At 41.9% G+C, this 22108-nt stretch overlaps 1 protein-coding gene and 1 long non-coding RNA gene across 14 annotated transcripts in view; one reads left to right on the top strand and one right to left on the bottom strand.

Annotated features, from left to right (window-relative positions):
* Positions 1–22108, bottom strand: part of TEAD1 (TEA domain transcription factor 1) — a 269692-nt gene that overhangs the window by 138311 nt on the left and 109273 nt on the right. The window lies entirely within an intron of this gene.
* LOC121921087 overlaps positions 19691–22108 on the top strand; it is a 12508-nt gene continuing 10090 nt past the window's right edge. The window contains exon 1 of the long non-coding RNA XR_006101842.1: positions 19691–19958. This is a non-coding gene — a long non-coding RNA (uncharacterized LOC121921087). The remainder of the gene's footprint in view (positions 19959–22108) is intronic.

The following is a 22108-nucleotide window of genomic DNA, read 5'->3' as shown; positions in this document are numbered from 1 at the left end:
TTTTTTTATTTTGTGTATTTGAATTTCAACACATTTGTTATTTTCTGCAGTTCTTTTTAAAGCTAATGTTAAAGATAAGATAATTTGAGTAAGTATTGGTCCCCAAGATGTTGTTGGGACTTTTACCATCCTGAGCCAGCATAACAAATGGACCAAGACAAGGGGTTTATTCCATCAATATTTTGGTGCAGGTTCCCCACACTTTCTTAGCACAATGGTTTAAGAAAGCAGATTTATGCAATTGTGGGGTGTTAATTGCATTACAGTCGGCCTTTCTTATACACGGATTTTTTATACACGGATTCAAGCATACACAGTTTGAAAATGTTTCAAAAAAGTATAAATTTACCTTGATGTTCCATTTTTTATTAGGGACACCATTTTGCTATGTCATTATACTTAATGGGACTTGAGCATACACGGATTTTGTTATACACGGGAGATCTTGGAACCAGTGTATAACAAGGGTCCACTTTATTTTGTTTGAGATAGATGCAGTATAACCTTGTGACAATAGATACCCCTGCTCCATAAAAGGCAGCAGCAGAGGAAGAGAAGCAAGCAATGCTGTGGTAGGAATTGGTTTGATGTAAACTCTGAAAATTATCATCCAGCTATTAATTAATCTGGTAAAAAAATTCTTTATATACAAAGCATTATATTATCGATACTTGCTATCAAGTTCTACATATTTTGGTTCATGTGATGTGTAGTTTATTTATCCTAGATTTGTACTATAGTTTTGTATCTGTTAAATTATCTTGAGAATTGCTGTCATGTGTTTGCTACTAGATTCTCAACCATCTGTTAGAAAGTCTACCTATCTTCTCTCCCTCCCCTAATTTCCTATCAAGTTAGAATTGTTTTTATACTTTTCAGAAATAACAGTAATGTATTGGTGGATGTTAACCAGGTAGTGTAACATCGAGGAGTCTTTGTTAATCTCTTGTTAAATTAAATAAAAATATTAATGACATAATTGAAATGAACATTTTAAAAAAGATTGGTAAAGCTATATATTCATGATCAGCAGGTGCACACAAGGCCACAGAAACAGACGGGATATTAAGCTCGCATCTACCTCTTAGTATAACAAAGGTTGCTTAGTTTCAATGAATTCAGCAACAAGATAAAATACTCCCAATACTACAAAAATACAGCTCCAGAATTTGCCCAGATAAAATAATTAACAATCAACAGTTTGTTTGCACAAATGTCACCTGCTTTCAGTAGTATCTGTTACAAAATACAAATAACAAAGATACATGGAAAATCTGCAGATAAATCAAGCATCTGAAATACTTTGAATTATGAACAGAGTATTTTTTCTTAAATTACTAAGCAGCAAGTTAACATGTTGGTACCAAGTTCTGATGTATTCAATGGGTCTGCTTGAGTTAGGACTAGCAACTGGACTGAGACCAGTATATTCTGAAGAATAAATTCAAATGAACTATAAATTAATGCGGTTACAAAACAAGCATATGCCTATTTAATATTTTTAGCTCACTTCAAGATTTGAAACTAAAACAATGCCAGCAATCCTTTAGAACTTCACTACCTATCAAATAAAAAGCATCCACATACTTTACAGTTAAAGTGCTGTATACATCAAATGTTTGAAATAACAGTTCCAGGGTAGTTAGTAATACTGATTTGTTAAATTCAAGTCAGTCTCATGGGGAGGACTAGATGTTAATTATTTTAAATCCCTGCTTTAAAATTATTGTAAATGTTTCAGGCATTATCTCCTACAAAGAACTGTGCCATACCAGCAGTCAAACAATTATTTTTATGAATTCTGTTGAAACAAAAGTAAATTAAGGATGTAATTTTTGGAAAGAATAGCTGACAGTCAAACCTTCTTAATGCCCACGAAATGGTCTTTTGAAATGGTAGGCCTCTTAAAGTAAGTTCTTTTGTTCAGATTTCTGTGGTTGTTGTTCAGTATACGAAAGGTGCTCTAATTGTAGAGAACCAAAGCTGGAAGATTACCAATTATTCCATGCTTTTAAACAAGGGAACTTTCAGTAGGTCAGACTTAGTCTGCACAGAGGAACAAATGAATAAGGGCCCTTCTATTAAAAGTAAAACGTAGCTCTGGCACAGCCAATAATTTAAGGCTTAATGTAAATCACTGCAAAATTCCAACTTCTGTTTTCATAGAACTTCTTTTTAAAATGTTTCTGGTTTCACATACACAGCAGACCCCTGTTCAGTATCTCGCTGCCATGGCTTTTTTCTGTCTTGACAATTCACTTCCGTGAACAGGCATGCAGCCAACTCAAATGAGACCCAGAGCGGTGAAAAGCCCTTCAGGTAAACAGTGTGATAAGCTAAACTGCAAAAACTAGACAATGTTTTTGGACTATGAGGCAGTTGCTATGGAGACAGTTGCTAATTAACTGCATTCAGCCAAGAGAACAAAGGGGTTTAAGGGCAGACAGGACTCGGTATCTTAGAGTGAGCAATGTATAACATCTTATGCAATCTGCACATCTCTCATATCTGAAATACCTGAGCCTCTGTTTCAGAGGCAAAATACCATGAGGAACACTTGAATACTTCCTTCAAGTTTCACCTGATTTGGCTCATTGGCAGCAGTTACACATCAATACCTAATAAGCAACAAAAAAAATTCATATCTGTCAGGAGGGTCTAAGTCATTATTTAGGTTCATTTTAAAGCACCACCTTGCTCTTACACCAAAACTAAAGAAGTTGCCAACTCTGAGACCAATAAAGTAGTAATCCCCCCCCCAAAAAAAATTAAATGCCAGGTTGACAGTAGTATAGTACTGCTTTGATGAGGCATCCACTTGCATTTTGGGAATTAAATCGTTAGCCTTGAAACTAACACAGAACAAATTTTAAAGGTCCTAAATAATGTGTAGCCTCCATTTTCATGAGGGATCTGTTCCAGACCCCTCCCCCATGAAAATGGAAACTTGACAATATTCAAGCCCATAGGCTTGAATGGGAACATGTGACCGCTGGCATGGGTGGGCACGTGCTGTGGGCATCCCATTATGTCCCCCTCTGTTTGCCACTTGCATATAAGTGAGGGCATGAATTCCAAAGTCGCGCAAATAGAGGGGCAACTGTAGTTGTTGTTGTTTATATCTGTATATCAGCAGGGTAACCAGACATCCCCCTTTTTCAGGACCCCTGTTCAGGTTTAGGAATTCAAAAATGTCCTCCATTTTGAGCATGACTAAGGGCCTGCTCACATGCGTTGGTACTTGAGTTGATGTGGGGGTGGAGAGGTGTTCACATACCTGTCTCTACACCAACCTTGGACACAGGACCAGTGCTGCCCCTTACCTTGATGGCCGTCAATCCAACTAAGAAGCCTCCTAGTTGCCACATATGATGCATTAACGGGGCACCTGGATGCACCCACATGGCCAGATGCCCAGTTTCCACTTCACACAGACTCTGGGGGCTTCTCAGTCAGATCAATGGCTGGCAAGGTATGAAATTCTGGGATTTGTAGTTTTATGGTACAATATTGTATACACTCATGCAAAAGTCTAGAAATTTTAGTCAAAAGAATGACCCAAAAAACCTGAGTCAACTTATTCACAGGTCAATGTAAGTACTGTACCTTAACTCTTATTTAAAAAGGAACCATCCCCTGGTGAAAAACAAGAGTGCAATCTGTCCTGGAAGCACTGACCCCCCTCCCCCTATTCTCTCATCCATTCAGCATTTAGCGTGAGCACAAACAGTGATGCCAGATGGAATTCTGTAAATTCTTTTGCATCTTTTTCCTTTGATTAATCTTTTAGATCCTTTGTTACATGCCCCTAAGTTTTATCCTTGACTTATCCATGGGTGATATCGAAATCCAAAATTTTGCCCACAAAATGTGCCCTTGGTTTATACATAAAGGTGCATTACAGACCGCCCCTTTGGGGTGGCCTGTAGGCGTTCCTTTCCCCGGTGTATCGGGGCCTCAGCTGCCAGAACAGCAGCCTCTGAGGCCCCGATCCGCTGCTTTTCAGGCCTGGAAAGGTGTGTCCTGGGGGCTTCAAGCCCCAAGGACACCCGGCGATGGCGGGGAGAAGGAGAAAGGGGATGCTTGGCCCCTTTCTCCTCTGCGTCACTGGTGCAGCCATCTAAAGGCTGCGCCCAGCGACGCAAAGCTGGAAGGAGCTCCGAAAGGTGCCCTCGCTACATCACAACTACATCACAACCTCATTTGGAAGTGGCCATGTGGAATGGCCGCCGCCATTTTGTACGTGCTGAGCATGTACTAGGGTTGGGGGTGTGCGGAAGCTCAGCACGTACTTAGAGGCCCGTCTGTAATGGGCCAAAGTCAACTTATAGTTGAGTATTTACGGTAGTGTTCTTCGTCAGAGAGCTCTGGTGCAACAACAAACTACATATCCCAGGATTCCATAGGATGGAACCACGCCTGCTAAAATGATATCAAAGTGCATTAATTCTGTAGTGCAGATGTGTTCATCCAAAATGTTTTTTGAGTGGCAGAGAGTCAATGAGCCCTTTGATACTATACAAATATAGCAGTAGGATCCCATAATAACTGCCAGGCCTACATTCTATGGTACCCTGGAGTTTACAGCTTGGTGAGGCCCTAGAGCAGTGATGGTGAACCTTTTAGAGGTCGAGTGCCCAAACTGCAACCCAAAACCCACTTATTTATTGCAAAGTGCCATGTCCCTCTGGCTTTCTAGTAACAAACTCTGGCAAACTCTGTGCCGGGGCGATGGCACATGTGCCCACAGAGTGGGCTCTGAGTGTAGGGTTGCCATAATTCTCTACTAGAAACAGGGACAAAATGTAGGACAAAATTTAGACCAAAATATAGGACAAATGTAGGATAAAATTAGCCCAAAATGTAGGACATTTAAGGTCCTGTATTGTTCTTAAATGTCCTACATTTTGGGCTAAATTTTACCCTACAATTGTCCTATATTTTGGTCTACGTTTTGTCCTACATTTTGTCCCTGTTTTTAATAGAGAATTATGGCAAACCTATCTGAGTGCCACGTCTGACACACGTGCCATAGGTTCGCCATCATTGCCCTAGAACGCTCTGCCTGAGAATTCTAAATTTCTTTTCCTGAACAACAACAACAACAACAACAAAAATTTATTTATAGCCCGCCCAATCATGAAGAATCCAGGTGGGTTACAACAGTAAGAAAAATACATAGCAATAACAATAAAATGAAAAAATAACATAGCAATTCACAATAATAAATAGCAAGCAGAATGCAAACAAATAACAACAATAGCAATAAAAACTACATGACAATTAACATAGCAAATCAATACAACTTAAAATGAATCCCCAGAATACATGGCAAAATAACAGCATGGTACAGACTGCCCAAAAAGGTCAGTCTGCTGGTGCCTGTTTTTCCGCCGGCCGGAGAGGAGCCTCAGCCACCAAACGGCGCAGCTTCTTCCTGGCGGAAAAAGAACCTGCAAAAAGTAGGTTCTTTTTATATCACAGCGGCAGCGTAACGAGTGCGCCACTGGTGCACTCATTACGTAAATGCCGTGTGGCATTGTGCAGATGCCGCATGGCACTTACGTAACAATGGCGGTGCCCAAGTATACAGGGCGCCGACATTGTTACACCTCATCACATGCAAGGGTTGTGTGGCATGTGGGCGCTCTGCTTCTCAGGCAACCCTCACACGTGACGAGGGCACCTGAAAGGCCAGTATGTACCGGGCCAACAATAACATGGCAAAATAACAATAACAAAATAACAGATCCAGAACAGATTTCCCGCATATTGGGGGGGCAGCCTGTTTTTGAACAAAGGATAATATATATTAATAAACAATTATTTGACGTTTCTAATTTTAACAGATTTCAAATATTATTAACAGCACAATACAGTATTATTGGTACAGGTTGAGTGCCCCTTATCTGGAATTCTGAAACCCTAAATATTCCAAAATCCAAACATGTCTACCTGAATGGCTAAAATAGTGAAATCTTTGTTTTCTGATGATTCAGTGTACACAAACTTTGTGTATAAAATTACCTTCAAGCTATGTATATAAGGGGATACAAAACAAATTAACTTTATGTTTAGTCTTGTGTCCCATCTCCAAGATACATCTCTTTATGTATATGCAGATATTGCAAGATTTAAAAAACTGAGAAATCCAAAACACTTCTGGTCCCAAGCATTTTGGATGAGGGAGGCTCAACCTGTAGCTCATTTTCATCACATTGTCTTTAGTCCTCAGTGTTATAGAACAATGAAGCAGTGGCAGCTAGTGGCTTGTATGTCTATAGGGCAGTGAACAAGCTATAGGTTTTAGACCTGGCATGTATTACGGAGACCTGGTTGGCTAAGGCTGGGGGAGTTAATCTCTCTCAGCTTTGCTCACCAAGTTTCTCTGTGCAGCAGCAGGCAAGACCGGGGGGGGGGGGCATGGAGGTAGAGTTGTAGTGGTCTATCAAGATAATATCCCCCTGACCAGGCATCCTATCCTATTTACAAGGTTTGGGTGTGTTTATTTAAAGATGGGCAGCTGGGACAAATTAGGGGTTCTATTGGTGTACCGTCCACCCTGCTCAACAACAGTCTCCCTTTATGAGCTAGCCGGGGTGGTCTCAGGGGTGGTGTCAGTCTCCATGGCTTATATTGCTGGGGGCTTCAACATCCATGCTGCCGCTACCTTGTTGGGAGTGGCTCAGGACTTCATGGCTGCCATGACAACCATGGGACTTTCCCATGCTGCTGGGTACACTCTACACCTTGTGTTCTGTACAGAGGGGGAAGATGATGATCTGAGAATGGAGGAGCTTTCTACTTTTCCGTTGTCATGGGTAGATCACTTTCTGGTTAGGTTTAGACTTGCTGGAACTCAGAACCTCTGCAGGAGTGGGGGAACTATTAATTTGGTTCACTCCAAGAGGCTTATGGATCTGGATGGATTCCTGACAGCTCTTGGGGAGTTTCATGCTGCCTTGGCAGGTGGTTCTGTTAAAGCCCTGGTTGACCTCTGGAATGGAGAAATGACAAGGGCAGTTGACACAAGCACTCCTAAGCATCCTGTCTCGTGGAGTGGAGCTAAACCCTTGGTTTTCTAATTTGCTAGCAGCAATGAAGTGAACAAGACACAGACTAGAGTGACAGTGGTGGAAAACTCAAGAGAATCTGACCGAAAACAGGCTAAAAATCGACCTGAAGACCTATGGTGATGTAATCGAGGCAGCAAAAAAGGATTCTCTGACTAAAACTATAGGAGCTGCACAGAACCGATTAGCTAAGCTGTTTCAAGTAGTCAGGGATCTGTAATGATCTGGTCCTGAGCAGAATGTAAGGGTTGTCCAGAGTTGTGGAGTAAGTTGTCACCTGTATGCTGATGATACTCAGTTCTATCACTCCTTTCCACCCAATTCCAAGGAAGCTGTGCCTGTCCTAAACCAGTGTCTGGCCACTGTAACCGACTGGATGAGGGCAAATAAATTGAAGCTTAATCAAGATAAGACAGAGGTGCTCCTGGTCAGTCAAAAGACAGATGCAGAAATCAGGATTCAGCCTGTGTTAGTTGGGGGGTTACACTTCCTCTGAAAACTCAGGTTCATAGTTTCTGGAAGCCCAGGTATCAGCAGTGACCAAGAGTGCTTTCACACAGCTAAAACTTGTATGCCAGCTGTGTCCATTCCTGGAGAAGTCAGATCTGGCCACAGTGGTACATGCCTTGGTTACTCTGCATGGGGCTGCCTTTGAAAAGTGCTCAGAAACTTCAGCTGGTCCAAAGAGCTGCAGCCAGGCTGTTAACTGGAGCTGGCTACAGGGAGCATATAACTCCCTTGTTGCAACAGATCCATTGGCTGCCAGTCCATTTCTGGGCACAATTCAAAGTGCTGGTTTTGACCTATAAAGCCCTAAACGGCATGGGTCCAGGCTATTTGAAGGACTGTATCTCCCTGTACGAGCCCATTAGCGTACTGAGATCATCGGGAGAGGCTTTTCTCTCTGTCTCTCTCTCTCTCTTTCTTTCTCTGTCCCTCTCAGGTGCATTTGGTGGGAACAAGACTGAGGGCCTTCTCAGTGGCTGTTCCCAAGCTTTGGAACTCCCTCCCTAGAGAGGCCAGGATGCCGTCATCCTTACTATCCTTCCGACACTATGTAAAGACATTCCTGTGCAGTTAGGCCTATAAAGATGAGAAGGACTGGGTTTTTAATCCTGGGTTATACAAATTTTAATGATTTGCATTTTAATATATTTTATTTTAATGTATAATTAGTTTAATCCTTAAATTTGTTTAGTTTTTTTTTAATTTTATATTTATGTATTTTAATATTTTGTATTGTTTTTAAATTGTATTGTTTTCTACTTGTTTGCTGTCTTGAGTCCCTACATTGGGAGAATGGCAGAATATAACAACAACAACAACAACAACAACTTTAACTTTAAAAGAGATAATCCAAAGTGCTGAATGTATTTTGGAGATAGGATTAGACCCACGGGCTAGCACTTTCAAAATGACCAAAATGAGGAGTGGGCGCACCACTCCACTGACAACCCCCACTGCAATGTTGTGGATGAAGAAGAAACATCATCACAGTAGAAAGCATTTTGATTGATTAATTTCTTGATTTTGGGGGAAGCATCTTACTAATGCTAAGAGGACACATGACAAGGAAAATTCTATATCTAACAAGCAGAACTCCTTATGTTCTTCAGAAATTGTTGGAGACAAAAAACAAATATGGAGGCAGGTATGCCCCATCCACTCTGCTTAGCTGTCTGAGCACCACCTGTACTTGGGTCTACTCCTCCAAAATGTCTACACTCTTTACTTTAGTTCACTAGTGGAACCTACTATTCTTAGTAACAGCTAAATTGAACCAAAATAGTCAGAAGTAGTCTAGATCAGAATAAAAAATATATTCTGTGGAATACATATAAAGAACTTCAATTTCTTTCCTTCCTGTGCACCTCCTCCATGATGGTCCATGTTGAACAGTCCTTTGATTTAGCAGGAATCTTCCTTTGCTTCCAACCTTAAATTACCACCCATATGTCTCACATGTACTAAAATAACTCTTGCAACAACAACAACAAAAGCCTACCTCAGCTCTGCTTCTTTGGGGATTGTCCATGGTACTATGCATTCACATTTAGCAATGGGTAAAGCAAGGAAAACTTATTGCAGTTCTCAGACAACATGGCCAGTGCCCAAGCTTGATGGGAATCTGAGGAGTTGCAATCCAAAAACAAAATTTCCCTATGATCAGGGAAGGGGGGGGAGGGAGGGAATCTGAGCCATGGTGAAGCCAGATATTGTCAGCCCAGCTCTCCACAAAATTTACCTTGCTACCATTAAAATAAATTAGTGGACAGGTGCAGTCCCAGTCAGTAGACAATATGGCTTCCTTCTGACCCTATCTATCATCAATGAAAAATGGAACAGGTGTTCTAATACTATTGGGTTCACAAGTATGCCATGTGAACCCATTTTGTATACCTGTGTCATCCAGAAATGCAGAATGAGTTCCAGACAGCATCACACAAAGCAAAAATAAGGAGTAAATTGTCAATCATAGGTTTTTTTAAGAACTAGTTTAAAAAAAACACTATGCGTTTTGGTTTTAAGATGACAGTTTGACATGCTGAGCACAAAGATATCCTCATGAGTACTGAGTTTCTACTGTGACGGAATATATCCATCTTTTCATGAGCTAATTCATACTCTCGTTTTGCCTTTGGGACCTGTATAGCAGCACTGTGTTTTCCTGTGGAGAGGGAGCTTTGTCTTCATTCCTCTCCAATATGCACACTCATTCCTCCTTTTATGATGTCCGGCTGGGATTAGCACAGCAAAGCAGGCTGGGTTAGAAATCATCTTGAACTTCCACCAAGAGATCCTTTCAAAATAACCTTTAATCCAAACATTAAAGGAATAAATCTATTTATTTGTTCTAATTTAAGGAAGCAAGACCAATAAATTCATTTCTATCACAATGTTTTTGGTTTTCTATTACTTTTGTGGGCAATGATAAAAACATCCTAATGAAAAACTGATAAACAGTAATAAAGGCAGAGCAACTTTTTTTAGAAAAAAAAGTACACACATACATTTCGATGAATTTATTTATACTTAACTGCTCTTTTTGCAACTAGGGTGTGCACACTACTAACAGAAATTCTGAGTACACTTAATCACCTAAACAATTATCTACCCCTTTCACTGCCAAACACTGGGTTAGGCTAACTATGTACATATCCTGAAGTTTCAAGAACTTTATTTGACAACATCCTAAGCAGTCTAGAGTCCTAACTTCTGAGTAAGCCTCAATTAAGATTCGGTGCACTACTCCAGGGATGGGCAAAGTGCAGACTTCCAGATGCTGCTAGGCTATAACCACCAGCACTTCTCACATTTGGCTAGGCTAAGCAGAACAAATCGGAGATGTGATCCGGCAATATCTAGAGGGATTCAGAATGTCTACCCCTGGACTATTCAAAGCTTGTGAACTGTCATTCTGACACTACCGTTTGCAGTGTCGTGCCTCAGTTTCCCAGTGCCAGTAAGAGGTCACAACTGGTTCCTATACAAGGATTCTCAAGGTTGGTCAAGGATTCTCAAGATGGTCTTGACAGTGGCAATAAGAAAACCATCAATGTCACTGCAGCAGTGTGTCTAAGAAGCATCAGTACACCTGCATTGTACATAGGCACTTGCAATTTTTACCTAAAATTTGATTGTCAAAGCCCTACAAAACTTTCTCACATATGGCTGTATAGTCCTACATGAATCCTTCTCTTATTTATACATTTAATTTAAATGAGGGAAAATATCTGCCTACCTATTCTAATATAATGGTGTGAGATAGTTTCTAACACAGCTGCTCTTGAGTTGCTGAGTCCAAATGAAGAACCAATCAATAATAGTAAGGAGCAAGGGAAGAGGATGTAACCATCCTTCAGTGCTTGTCTATAAGATTGTTTAAAGACTTGTGTAGAGGTGTTAAGAAACAGGTATAACGTGTCATGCCAAAGAGCTGCTGCAAAAGGGTGAGTTAGGCAGTTCTAATGAAAATACACATGGGGGGGGGGGGCGGTTAAATTCTACAACAAATAATCAGATACATGATCCAGCATCCCATTTACATGAACATCAGGAGGCAAACCTGTATTACATATTTACAAAGTCTTCCAGATCATGAAAGTTCAAAACTGTATGAAAGAGAAGCATGAGGCAGATGGAGGGACTGCAGACCTCCCTTTAGAGAGGACAGACGCATAGTCATCAAGAGGGGGGGGGGAGTAATATTAGTATGGTTGGTGGCTGTCCACACCACATCTTTTTGGTTTGGAAGTTTCCAAGACAGTAGGAAAAATGGGAAGTCTCTACCAATTCCACTGGAAAGTTTCCTCTCTGTCACACACAATCCTTCTAAAGTGGCCAAATTTCCAGTCTAAGAAGCCATCATACTGTTTAGGTGAGTATGAGCACCAAACTCAAGTACTGTTTCACTGCATTCATGCATCCAGTTCCAGATAAGACTTTCTGACAAGCTACACTTTCACATGATGCCCAGACAGGACATTTGTGGTTTTAGCATTTGCTGACAATGTAGATAAACTCTGTTTTGCAGTCCCAATCAAGGCACCTAAACCACATTATCACAATTTGTTTGTCATGGGAAACTAAAGGGGATGAAGATAGCACTTTTCCTGTAAAGCTTTTCCTATAAAACATACAAGTCTGTGGAGAGAGGACTCTATCTCATTGTTCATACTTAGTATGACAAATCAAGATGCACTGGAAAAGGAATGTTGTATCTGAACCAGAAAACTTTAGAACTTGTAGCAATGTTTCTTTTCTACAGTTTTATTAGCCCTACTGTATCTTGTTTACATTAAAGAGAATTTTTTCCTGTAATGTTCAGCAGATTTCCCGTGTGTGTGTGTGTGTGTGTGTGTTGTAAGTGACTTCAAGTTGCCTGTCAAATTATGACAACCCCAATAATTTAACAGGGATTTCTCAGATAAAAAATACTCAGAGATAGTTTTGTCAATTCCTTCCTACAGCAGCTAGTATTTGTTGGTGGTCTCCCATCCAAACATTAACCAAAGCTGTTCCTGTTTAGCTTCCAAGGTCAAATGAAAGCTGGTTCTTTAGAGTATTTAAGCTCTAGATTTCCCTCATCTCAAAAAAGTCCCATTCCCCTTGCTAAATGTAGGTACTAATTTCTCCTAACTCACCTACAGTAATAGATGTCATGAAAATATTTGGCCAACCCGTTTTCCAAGTTTCATAACTGTGACACTTGGAAGACCAACTCTCTTTCTTCAACTAATGGTATGATGAAAAAGCAGTGAAATTCAGCTGGCAGTGGAGAGGGGGAATGATGCCTGGATTAGTTCAATTTAAAACCCAACAGACCTTTAACACATGTTTTGGATATACTAGAGAAACATTTTAATGCTGTTTCCCAGGTAAACAAAAAATGAGAACTGTGTTCATGTATATTCTCCCATAAGTAGAGCAAAGAGAGAAAGCTCCATGCTTGTTCAGTTCATTGTCGTTAGGGGTGATGCCCAAGTAGCTAAAGTAAACATTTACTTGCTTCCCTTAAAGACTTAAGGACATGACTAGATGATAATGGGCAAAGGTTTTTCCTTTGTGAAGGGAGTGACAGATAGACCAAGATATATCGAAAAAACTGAATTTCCCTATATAAACCTGCCTGGGTTTTAAGATTATCAGAATAAGCTCTTCTTTGGGTTTCATCACCCAAGGAGGCGTATGTGTTGAAGATATTGCAGATGCACTCCCAGTAGCTGCTCCTTTGAAGGGAGACTAGCTCCTGCTCTTGGCTTCTCCAACTTGTGGGAAAAGACCCTCTTATTAAGGGACAGCCTTGAGAACTAACTAGCTACTTAATAATAATAATAATAATAATAATAATAATAATAATAAATTTTATTTGTATACCGTTTTTCCCTAGATCAAAACGGTTTACAGACTATAAAACTATTAAAAACATCTCATAAAAATAGATAAAAACAAGTAATACAATTATACAAATACAATCATTCATAGGGTAAGGCAGAGAATCGATGGCATCAAGAGTGCTCAATTTCATTCCTCGGGGGGGGGGGGGGGGGGGGGGGCTTGGCAAAAAAAAAAGGTTTTAAGCCTCTTTTTAAATGTTTCTACAGGGGTCATGAGACGGAGCTCCTCGAGGAGACTGTTCCAAATCTGCGGGGCCGCCACTGAAAAAGCCGTCTGGGATGTGGAAACATATTTGGAAGATGGAATCGCCAACAGATTCTTCCCAGATGTCCTGAGTGTGTGGGGTGGATTGTGTGGGGAGATGTGGTCTCTCAAGTAACTCAGGCCCAAGCCATGTAGGGCTTTATGGGTAATAACCAACACTTTGTATCGCGCTCGGAAGCAAATAGGCAGCCAGTGAAGATCTTTTAAAATAGGTGTTATATGGTCAAACCTAGATGCGCCGGTGACCAATCTGGCTGCCATATTTTGTACTAACTGAAGCTTCTGGGCTTGGTACAAGGGTAGCCCCATGTAGAACGCATTACAGAAATCTAAGCAAGAGGTTACCAGAGCATGTACCACAGTTTCAAGGTCCCATTGGCCCAGGTAGGGTCGCAGTTGGCGTAGCAACCGAAGTTGATAGCAAGCACTTCTGACCGTCGCAACTACTTGAGATGTCAACTGCAGGGAAGAGTCCAGAAGTACTCCTAAGCTGCGAACTTCGTCCTCCAGGGGAAGTGTGACCCCATTCAGGACAGGTGGATAAATTTCCTTCCCTGGGCCTGGGGAGCCTATCACCAGTACTTCCATTTTCTCTAGATTCAAACTGAGTTTGTTTTCCCTCATCCAGCCCATTACCGACTTCAGGCAGGCATTCAGAGGAGAGACGCCATCCTTAGACACTGCAGCAGTCGGAGGCACAGAGAAGCATATTTGGGTGTCATCAGTGTACTGATAACTCCGCACCGTGTGTCTCCGGATGATCTCTCCCAGCGGTTTCATATAAATGTTAAAGTGGGGGACAAAATAGCTCCCTGAGGGACCCCAGATGTTAGTTCCCTCTTAGAGGAGCAAGTGTCCCCCAACTGCACCATCTGGAATCTTCCCGAGAGGTAGGAACGGAACCATTGGAGCGCAGTGCCCCCGATACCCAACTCCCTCAGGCGTTCCAGAAGGATACCGTGGTCAATGGTATCAAAAGCTGCTGAGATGTCCAAAAGCACCAACAAGGTCACACTTCCCCTGTTGATGCCCAGACGGAGATCATCGACTAAGGCGACCATGGCAGTCTCAACTCCAAAACCTGCTCTGAAGCCAGTTTGAAATGGGTCCAGATAATCGGTTTCATCCAAGACAGATTGGAGCTGGAAGGCAACTGCTCTCTCGATCACCTTGCCTAAGAAAGGCAATAATGAGACCGGCCTATAGTTGTTCCTTATCAAGGGGTCAAGGGAGGGTTTTTAAAGTAGCGGTTTGACTATCGCTAGTTTTAAACTAGATGGAAATTTTCCCTCCCTAAATGATGTGTTAATTATGTGCCGCAATAATGATGTTACCGCATCGCCACCCTGGGTGGTCAGCCAAGAAGGACATGGATTGAGAGAGCACATCATCTTCCTAACACTTCCAAGAAGCTTGTCCACTTCATCGGTATGCACAAACTCAAAGTGATCCAGTTTAACAGAGTCCACGGAAGCTCTGGACACCTCTTCTATTGTTTCTGATGAAGCGCCAGCGTCAAGATCAGCCCTTATCTGAGAGATTTTGTCTGCAAAGAAGTTGTTAAAATCATCACAGCAGGCCTTAGTTAGTTCTAAAATAGGGTTCAGAGCTGAAGGAAGCTGCGTCAGCTCCCTAACCACCCTGAACAGCTGTGCTGGACGTGACTCTGCAGACGCAATACGTGCAGCATAGGAGGAGTTCTTTGCTGCACCTATTGCCACTCCATAAGACTTCAAAAGAGCCTCATGAAGTGTCGTGTCGGATAAGAGCTGTGCTCTAGTCGTTGCGCGGCCCGCTTCATTTCCCGGAGATCTTCCGTATACCAGGGATAAATTAAGAAAGGCCAAATTATTTTTAATTTGGTGTCTGCTTTAAATGATAATTGGTTTAATTTTGCTAATATTACAACTTCCTGTGTTTTTAATGGCATCTGGCTTTTTAATCACTTTTGTGAACTGTTTGGATCCCTAGTCTTGGGAGAAAAGCAGGATTATTATTTAATTTTTTAAAAAATTAAAATATATCCCCCTCCCTGAACATAAAAGTAGAAGTATGGTGTAGTGGTTTGAGCATTGGACTGCAACTCTGGAGACCAGGGTTCAAATCCCCCTTCAAGCATAAAAACTCACTGGGTGACCTTGGGCAAGTCACACTCTCTCAGCTTCAGAGGATGGCAATGGCAAGTCCTATCTGAAGAAATCTGCCAAGAAAACTCTATCATAGGATCACCTTAGGGTCACCATAAATCAAAATGACTCAAAGGCACACAACAACCACAACAACAACAACAAGAAATTAAAGGGAAGTAGAAGAATATGCAATTTCTCCCCCATAATTCTATCCAGCTGTCCTGTTCTACTAGCTATTTTCTAATGTCCCCTAAAATTATGTACCAAATTTTAGTATTTAAACAATGTCATCAATAGTATAAGGGGATAAAAATGCGATAAGAAAAAGCAGACATAGGTCAGCTAGCTTGAAATTTCAATTATATAAACATTTAGCATATGGATGAGGCCTTTGATCTCCCAGCAAGCAGATACAGCCAAGCTAATACATATATGTAATCTGTTCTGAGCTGGTGAGTTATAACAGCATACTGCACTTAGAACTGGAAATCCTGGGTTCAAATCTGTCCTTAGAACTGAGTAACCCTGAGTTGCCAGGACAAAGTTACTCATTGTCCCTCAGACTAAAATCCAGCACTGGACTGATGTGAGGATAAAACTGTGGGGTGGAGGTGGGGAAGACAATGCCCACTCTTCTGATCTCTTTTGTAGAAAGACAGAGAACAATGAAGATAAATTATGATATACAGACTACAATGGAATATACTGAACAATCATACATTTGCAAAAGTATGTTTAGACAGAGTTGTGTACTGTAACTTTTCCATCAACTACCATCAGAGAGGCCCCATCACTGGGTTATATTTTGTGTATGTTGCTGTGAGACAGAAATTCCAAGACTACATCTTTGTAGAATGATTGCAATAACATTTGGATAAACGTGCAATCCAATACCTCACATCTGGTATTTCATCTCCCTCCCATACTACTTTTGGATTTAGATAGACTTGTCCTTAATACTGTGCAAACTTTATGACTTGCATTTTTATAGAGGCAGTAATGAAAAGGGAACTTCATCAAGTTAAAACAAAAAGAAAAATGCTATGCAATTAGCATGGAATAGAAAAAACCATTTCTTCTTGCTCCTCCTCCTCCCTTGTTTTAAGGGAAACAACATAATAAAATGTTTAAGCAAGAAATTTGAATATGAATGAAGGCTTTAATATGATAATGCCTCATACCAGTAATGAAAATTTGTTTTTTTCATGAGTAGCATTTTTATTTGAGGAATTGAAACAGAACAGTCAGGTAGAAGAGAAACCAATTACAAGCAGTCAGTTCCTTCTCTGTACTATCCCCCTCCCAAAGGAGCACATATTTGCCCTTCCTGGTGCATGTTAAAGGCCCAAATACTTGAATGATACAGGTTTAGGGGTGAAATATATTATGTCAAGTAGCATTTCACTGATTGAGAATAAAGTTCAAGACAAATATGTCTTTAATTGTCAACTACAGCAGAACAATCTTTATTCAAAATTTGATTGTCAAGCCCTACAAAACTCTGGGACTGTGTAGACCGGCCATAAAGGCCAGCCTTGGGGTGGAGTCTGGGCATGGCATCCACATGACGCATGTCCTGACTCCACCCCAGGGCAGCATGACGCTGTGTGCCGGTCCATACCATGCAGCCCCAAATGAGCACCTTAAAGCCACGGTTTTTTGTAGCTCCTTTTTGCACCTTGGAAAGGCCAAATCGGGGCCGCAGCATGCGGTTGCCACAGCCCCGATGGGGGGAAGATAGAGGTGGCTGCAGACCTCTCTCTCACCTATGGCATGAACCCCTCTCTTATTGATATATTCCAAGTTTATATGGCTTTTATATGCTGCCTGCTGCAACTGTAATCCATAATTCCTTGGCACACACAAACTGCACATCAAAGCAATTTCTTTAAAAATAAATAAGTAGAATACACACATACGGCAATGAAGAAACTATCCAGTGTTGTAAAACTCACTTTGCTAAAGCTAATGATGAGTGAGGGCTGCATTTTATAACACAGAGAATGTTTGAAGTCTTCACACTTACTACCTTTGACAGAGACATGTGCAGGCAAGCAGCCTGGCAATAAGCAAGTTCAAAGGAATCACTAGAAAAAACAAAACTACCAACAAAAAAGGACAACAATTTGAGCTAAATACAGATACAGGTAAACCAGGTGTTATTGTGTGTCAAAATCACAAAACGCTGGCTTTATGAATCAGAACAATAATCTCAAAATCGGAGCTAAGCATTTGTATAAAAAGAAATTGTTCTGTACTTTAATCAATACTTCTCATGATGCAAAGAATGATATCTGAAAAAGATTCCTTCATACAAGAAAGCTTTCACAAAGGCGTTGACAGCATTATTTAAGAGGTGCAGGTCTATTCCTGAGGCTCCTGATTGATTTTATCAATTAATGACTTGAGCCCTGCTAGCAGTTAAGGATCAGTTACTTCTGGGGCACATCTACAGCTCAAAAGATATGATAAAAGTACAAAAACATTTAATATTTACTATACAAGAAAGGTCTGGTTCCACGTTTAGTAAACTACACAACAGACGTCAAAATACTAGGTCAATACAATTTTTTGATAGTATGGAAATAGGGAAAGGGCCTTTATTCAAAACCACTGGGATGGTTTGGAACTGAACACAGACAAATATACTAATGCAATCTACAAAATGGTTTCTTATAGTGTATACATGAGTCAATTCTACTGGTCAGGTGTACATTTGAACCAGTGTGCACTTACTTATTTTCAGCTCCCTATCTTTCAACTGATGAAGCATAAATAGGGCCCTGATTCTTCCTCTAATCTTAATGTTGCAAGCCATCTAGTCTCTTCCTTTGACACCAACAGTGCCTGCAAATGAAAATCTACACATCAGTAGAGTGCCCTGTGCAATTGCTGTTTTAGCAAGTTTCGATGAAATCTAAGGGCCCACTGTAGTTGGGACTAATTAGTTGATTTAGTTCATACTTTTCCAGCCCTAGCTGGAGATACCTAGAGCTGCACTTAGGATGGTGAATCTGCAATCCTTCCCCTCAAACCGTTATTTTTCACTGCCCACCATAATACCTAGATTGCTCTGTCTGAAAGTGTTGTTACAAGAACACAAAACTATGGCCTGTTACAGACAGCCAAAATAAAGCTGCTTCGAGTCACAGTGGAGCTATCGTGTTTCAATGATGCATGCGTCCTAAGAGTCCAGAAGTCGCACCAAAGCCATGCTCCAGCCCTAAGGACTGGAGTGCAGCTTTGGTGTGGCTTCTGGACTCTTAGGACGCATGCATCATTCAAACACCATACCTCCACTGTGACTCGAAGCAGCTTTATTTTGGCTGTCTGTAACAGGCCTATGAGAGCAATCAAGTACCTGGTGCAAAAAGGTGGAGTCTAGTCACTACTGTCCAAATCAATTAGATGAGTGACAGCTGCATTTCCACTAAGACAGAATCTGAGCTGCTACTATATTTGGAAAATAGAGAGCCTATGAGATAGAAGTTTGCTTGTAGTGAGAGAAAACCTAAGGGAGGCAAAACTGGACTATAATACAATCAAAAGGCTGTATTTTGAAGATTATGGTATGTACAACTTAGGTAAGAGGAGCTACATGTGGAGTACCTAATATTAGTTTCTATCTGACATTAACTGCTGTATCACACTAGGGGGGAAACAGGGTTTTAAGCAGGAGTTAAACAGGAAATGCCTGATGTTTAACATACGACATTTCCTGTTTAACTCTCCTTTAACTCTCATTTAAATCCTGTTTGCTCCCTAGTGTGATAAAGCAGTAAGGTACACTATTCCATAGGCAAAAACACAGCAGTTGCCATAGATTCTATTATTGGAGCAAATCTCACATGTTAAATGAACTCATATCCTGGCTACCTCATCTTCTTTTGAAGGACAAAAACATGTTAAGCCATTTTCAAAGAAATGGCTATTAACCTCCCATATACATATGAAGTCTACTACATATGAAATTTTCTCCATGTATATGTCCTTCACGAGTAGAATTAAGGTTGCTATATTCCAGTTTTTGCCGGGGCATTTATATTTTTTAACCATTGCTGAATGTCCCAGGCTGGGTTTGGAGCCAGTCCCAGCTCCTGCCACTTTCTCTTCCTCCGTTACTGCCTCCTGCCATGCTTTTAGCACAGCGGCATCATGGGAGGCCTAGCTGCCTAGGTAGGACTTGCTAGGCTCAGGGGGGTGCTTGGGGTGGGGTCTCCACCACCACCTGCCACACAGGGCCTCACCCGCGGCAAGGCCTCTGCTGCAATGGTGGCGGAGCCATGCGGAGCCTCAGCCAGCTGACTGGGCCCCAAGTAGGGAGGATGCCATGGCAAGCCCTTTTCTCCACCACCGCCTGCTGTGTGGGGGCTCAGCTGGCCAGCTGGGCCCCAAGGAGGAAGGCCTACATGGCAAGGCCTCTTCTCCAGCAGCAGCAGAACATGTGGGGCCTTAGGCTGGGCCCCAAGGAGGGAGGCCGCCAGTGGTGGTGGAGGTGCACAGGGTCTCAGGCGGCCACCTGTTTCCTAAGGAGATGGAGAGAGGCCGCAGCAGCCACAGAGGCACTGGAGGATGGTGGAGGTGCTGGGTTCAGGTAAGGCAGGTGAGCCTAGTAGGTCTCACCAGGGGCTGTAGGGGATTGGGGCTGCATTTAATCTCAGAGGTACTCCAAAATCTCTAATAAAATTATTTTTATTATTACTAACTGAAAGAAAGAAGTTGGCAACATGAGCTTTCCTAGACTGAATTCTACTTCCTGAGATGTATTTTATTATGTTTGTTGTTGTGTGCCTTCAAGTTGTTTCCAGAGAGGAGGAGCTACATTTCAACTTTCTGTCCAGGAAGAATGTCAAAATCTCCTCCATTTTCAGCATGGATTTATATTAATAGGGTTTTTTTTTGTAAATAAGGATTTATATTATTATTATTTTTAAAAAATATCAATGTTTTTGGTTTTTAGTTGGTTGTATCCTCCATTTTCCTTGAATGTCCTACATTTCAACCTAAATGTTGTCCTACATTTTTTCTACATTTGTCTTGATTTGGTGGTAGCAAATTATGGCAAGCCTAAGTAGAATAGTTTCATGGGGTTGGAGGGGGAATAACCTGAATATTTCAGCTTTTGGCCCAATTATAAGAAAGATGTGGGATGCATCTGGGTTTGTTGGTTTTGTTGTTTTTCTTTTTAAAATATTTACTGTAAATGTCCCAGATGGGATTCACAGGCCTGCAACAGTGATCCTGCAAGCCTTGCAAGCATTCTCTAGCTCCCACAAAGCAGACAGATCTTCTGTCTGGTCCCACCAAGCAGAGCTTGGGAAAGTGGTCATTCTGGCTGGGGGATTAGGGGAGTGGAAGTCCAACAAAGCAATTTTCTCAAACTCTACTACTAAGGTACCAAGTATTTTACATCAATAGTTGGCAACTTTATATATGACTGTACAAAGACAGAACTACATGATCCAATTATCTAGGGCAGTGATGGTGAACCTATGGCACACGTGCCAGAGGTGGCACTCAGAGCCCTCTCTGTGCGCACATATGCCATCGCCCCAGCACAATGTTTGCCAGAGTTTCTTACTAGAAAGTCAGAGGGACACAGCACTTTGCAATAAGTAAGTGGGTTTTGGGTTGCAGTTTGGGCACTCGGCCTCTAAGAGGTTCACCATCACTGATCTAGGGGATATCAGCGATTTCTATGATTGCAGACATGCTTTTTCAAGCAGTCCCAATCATGCAGATGGGTACCAGATCCACTCATCATACAGGAATGGAAGATTCCATCTATGAACAGGCCTTGCTCATGACAAAAAAGTTTTAGCAACCCTGAGAACTCCCTCAACCTTAAATGAGAGTGTTAATTGTCTCCGTCCCTTTCACTAAGCTTCAAACACTCATACATAAACAACCTCTAAACATCACTATCACCCCACTTTAGCAAGTATAATAGCAAGTACATTTCTATACTGCTTATCAGTGCATTTAAGCACTCCCTAAGTGGTTTACAAACTGTAAGCAACTACAAATGTAGTTGTTACAAGTTAGAAGTGTAACTTTGCTGTTTAAAGATTATTTCAATCAGAAAATCAAGTAATAAGATCTTTGTTTATTCAGGGATAGCTCTCAAAATATTTTTATTTGTTTGTCTGTTTATTTTACATTGCCATCTTTCTCCCAACATGTGACCCAAGGTGGTTTACAATACAGGTTAAAACAAAATACAACTAAAACAACTGGGGGGAAGTTGGGAGGAGCCCCGCCAGGTGAGAGCGGCGGGGACAAAAGCCGGGGAACCGGACCCTCCTGACACGCCCCCTTTGCCTCCACGCCGGACGCCGCCGCCGCTGCAGCCTCGCCGGGACTGTTCTTTCGCCGGGCGGCCTCCTCCCGGTGGTTTTTAGAGGTGCGCATCTGCGCACCGCCCCGGGAGTGCCGCCCTCGGACTCGGGGAACTTCCCCACTGGGACCTGGACTGTTCTGGCTTGGCATTTGGCGGCCAGCAAGGGCGTGTGGGCCCTTTAAGGACCATCTGGGGGGAAGTTGGGAGGAGCCCCGCCAGGTGAGAGCGGCGGGGACAAAAGCCGGGGAACCGGACCCTCCTGACACGCCCCCTTTGCCTCCACGCCGGACGCCGCCGCCGCTGCAGCCTCGCCGGGACTGTTCTTTCGCCGGGCGGCCTCCTCCCGGTGGTTTTTAGAGGTGCGCATCTGCGCACCGCCCCGGGAGTGCCGCCCTCGGACTCGG

Source organism: Sceloporus undulatus, chromosome 1 (assembly GCF_019175285.1).
Source record: "Sceloporus undulatus isolate JIND9_A2432 ecotype Alabama chromosome 1, SceUnd_v1.1, whole genome shotgun sequence".
NCBI classification, from domain to species: domain Eukaryota; kingdom Metazoa; phylum Chordata; class Lepidosauria; order Squamata; family Phrynosomatidae; genus Sceloporus; species Sceloporus undulatus.
This window is presented reverse-complemented; position numbering and strand designations above follow the sequence as displayed.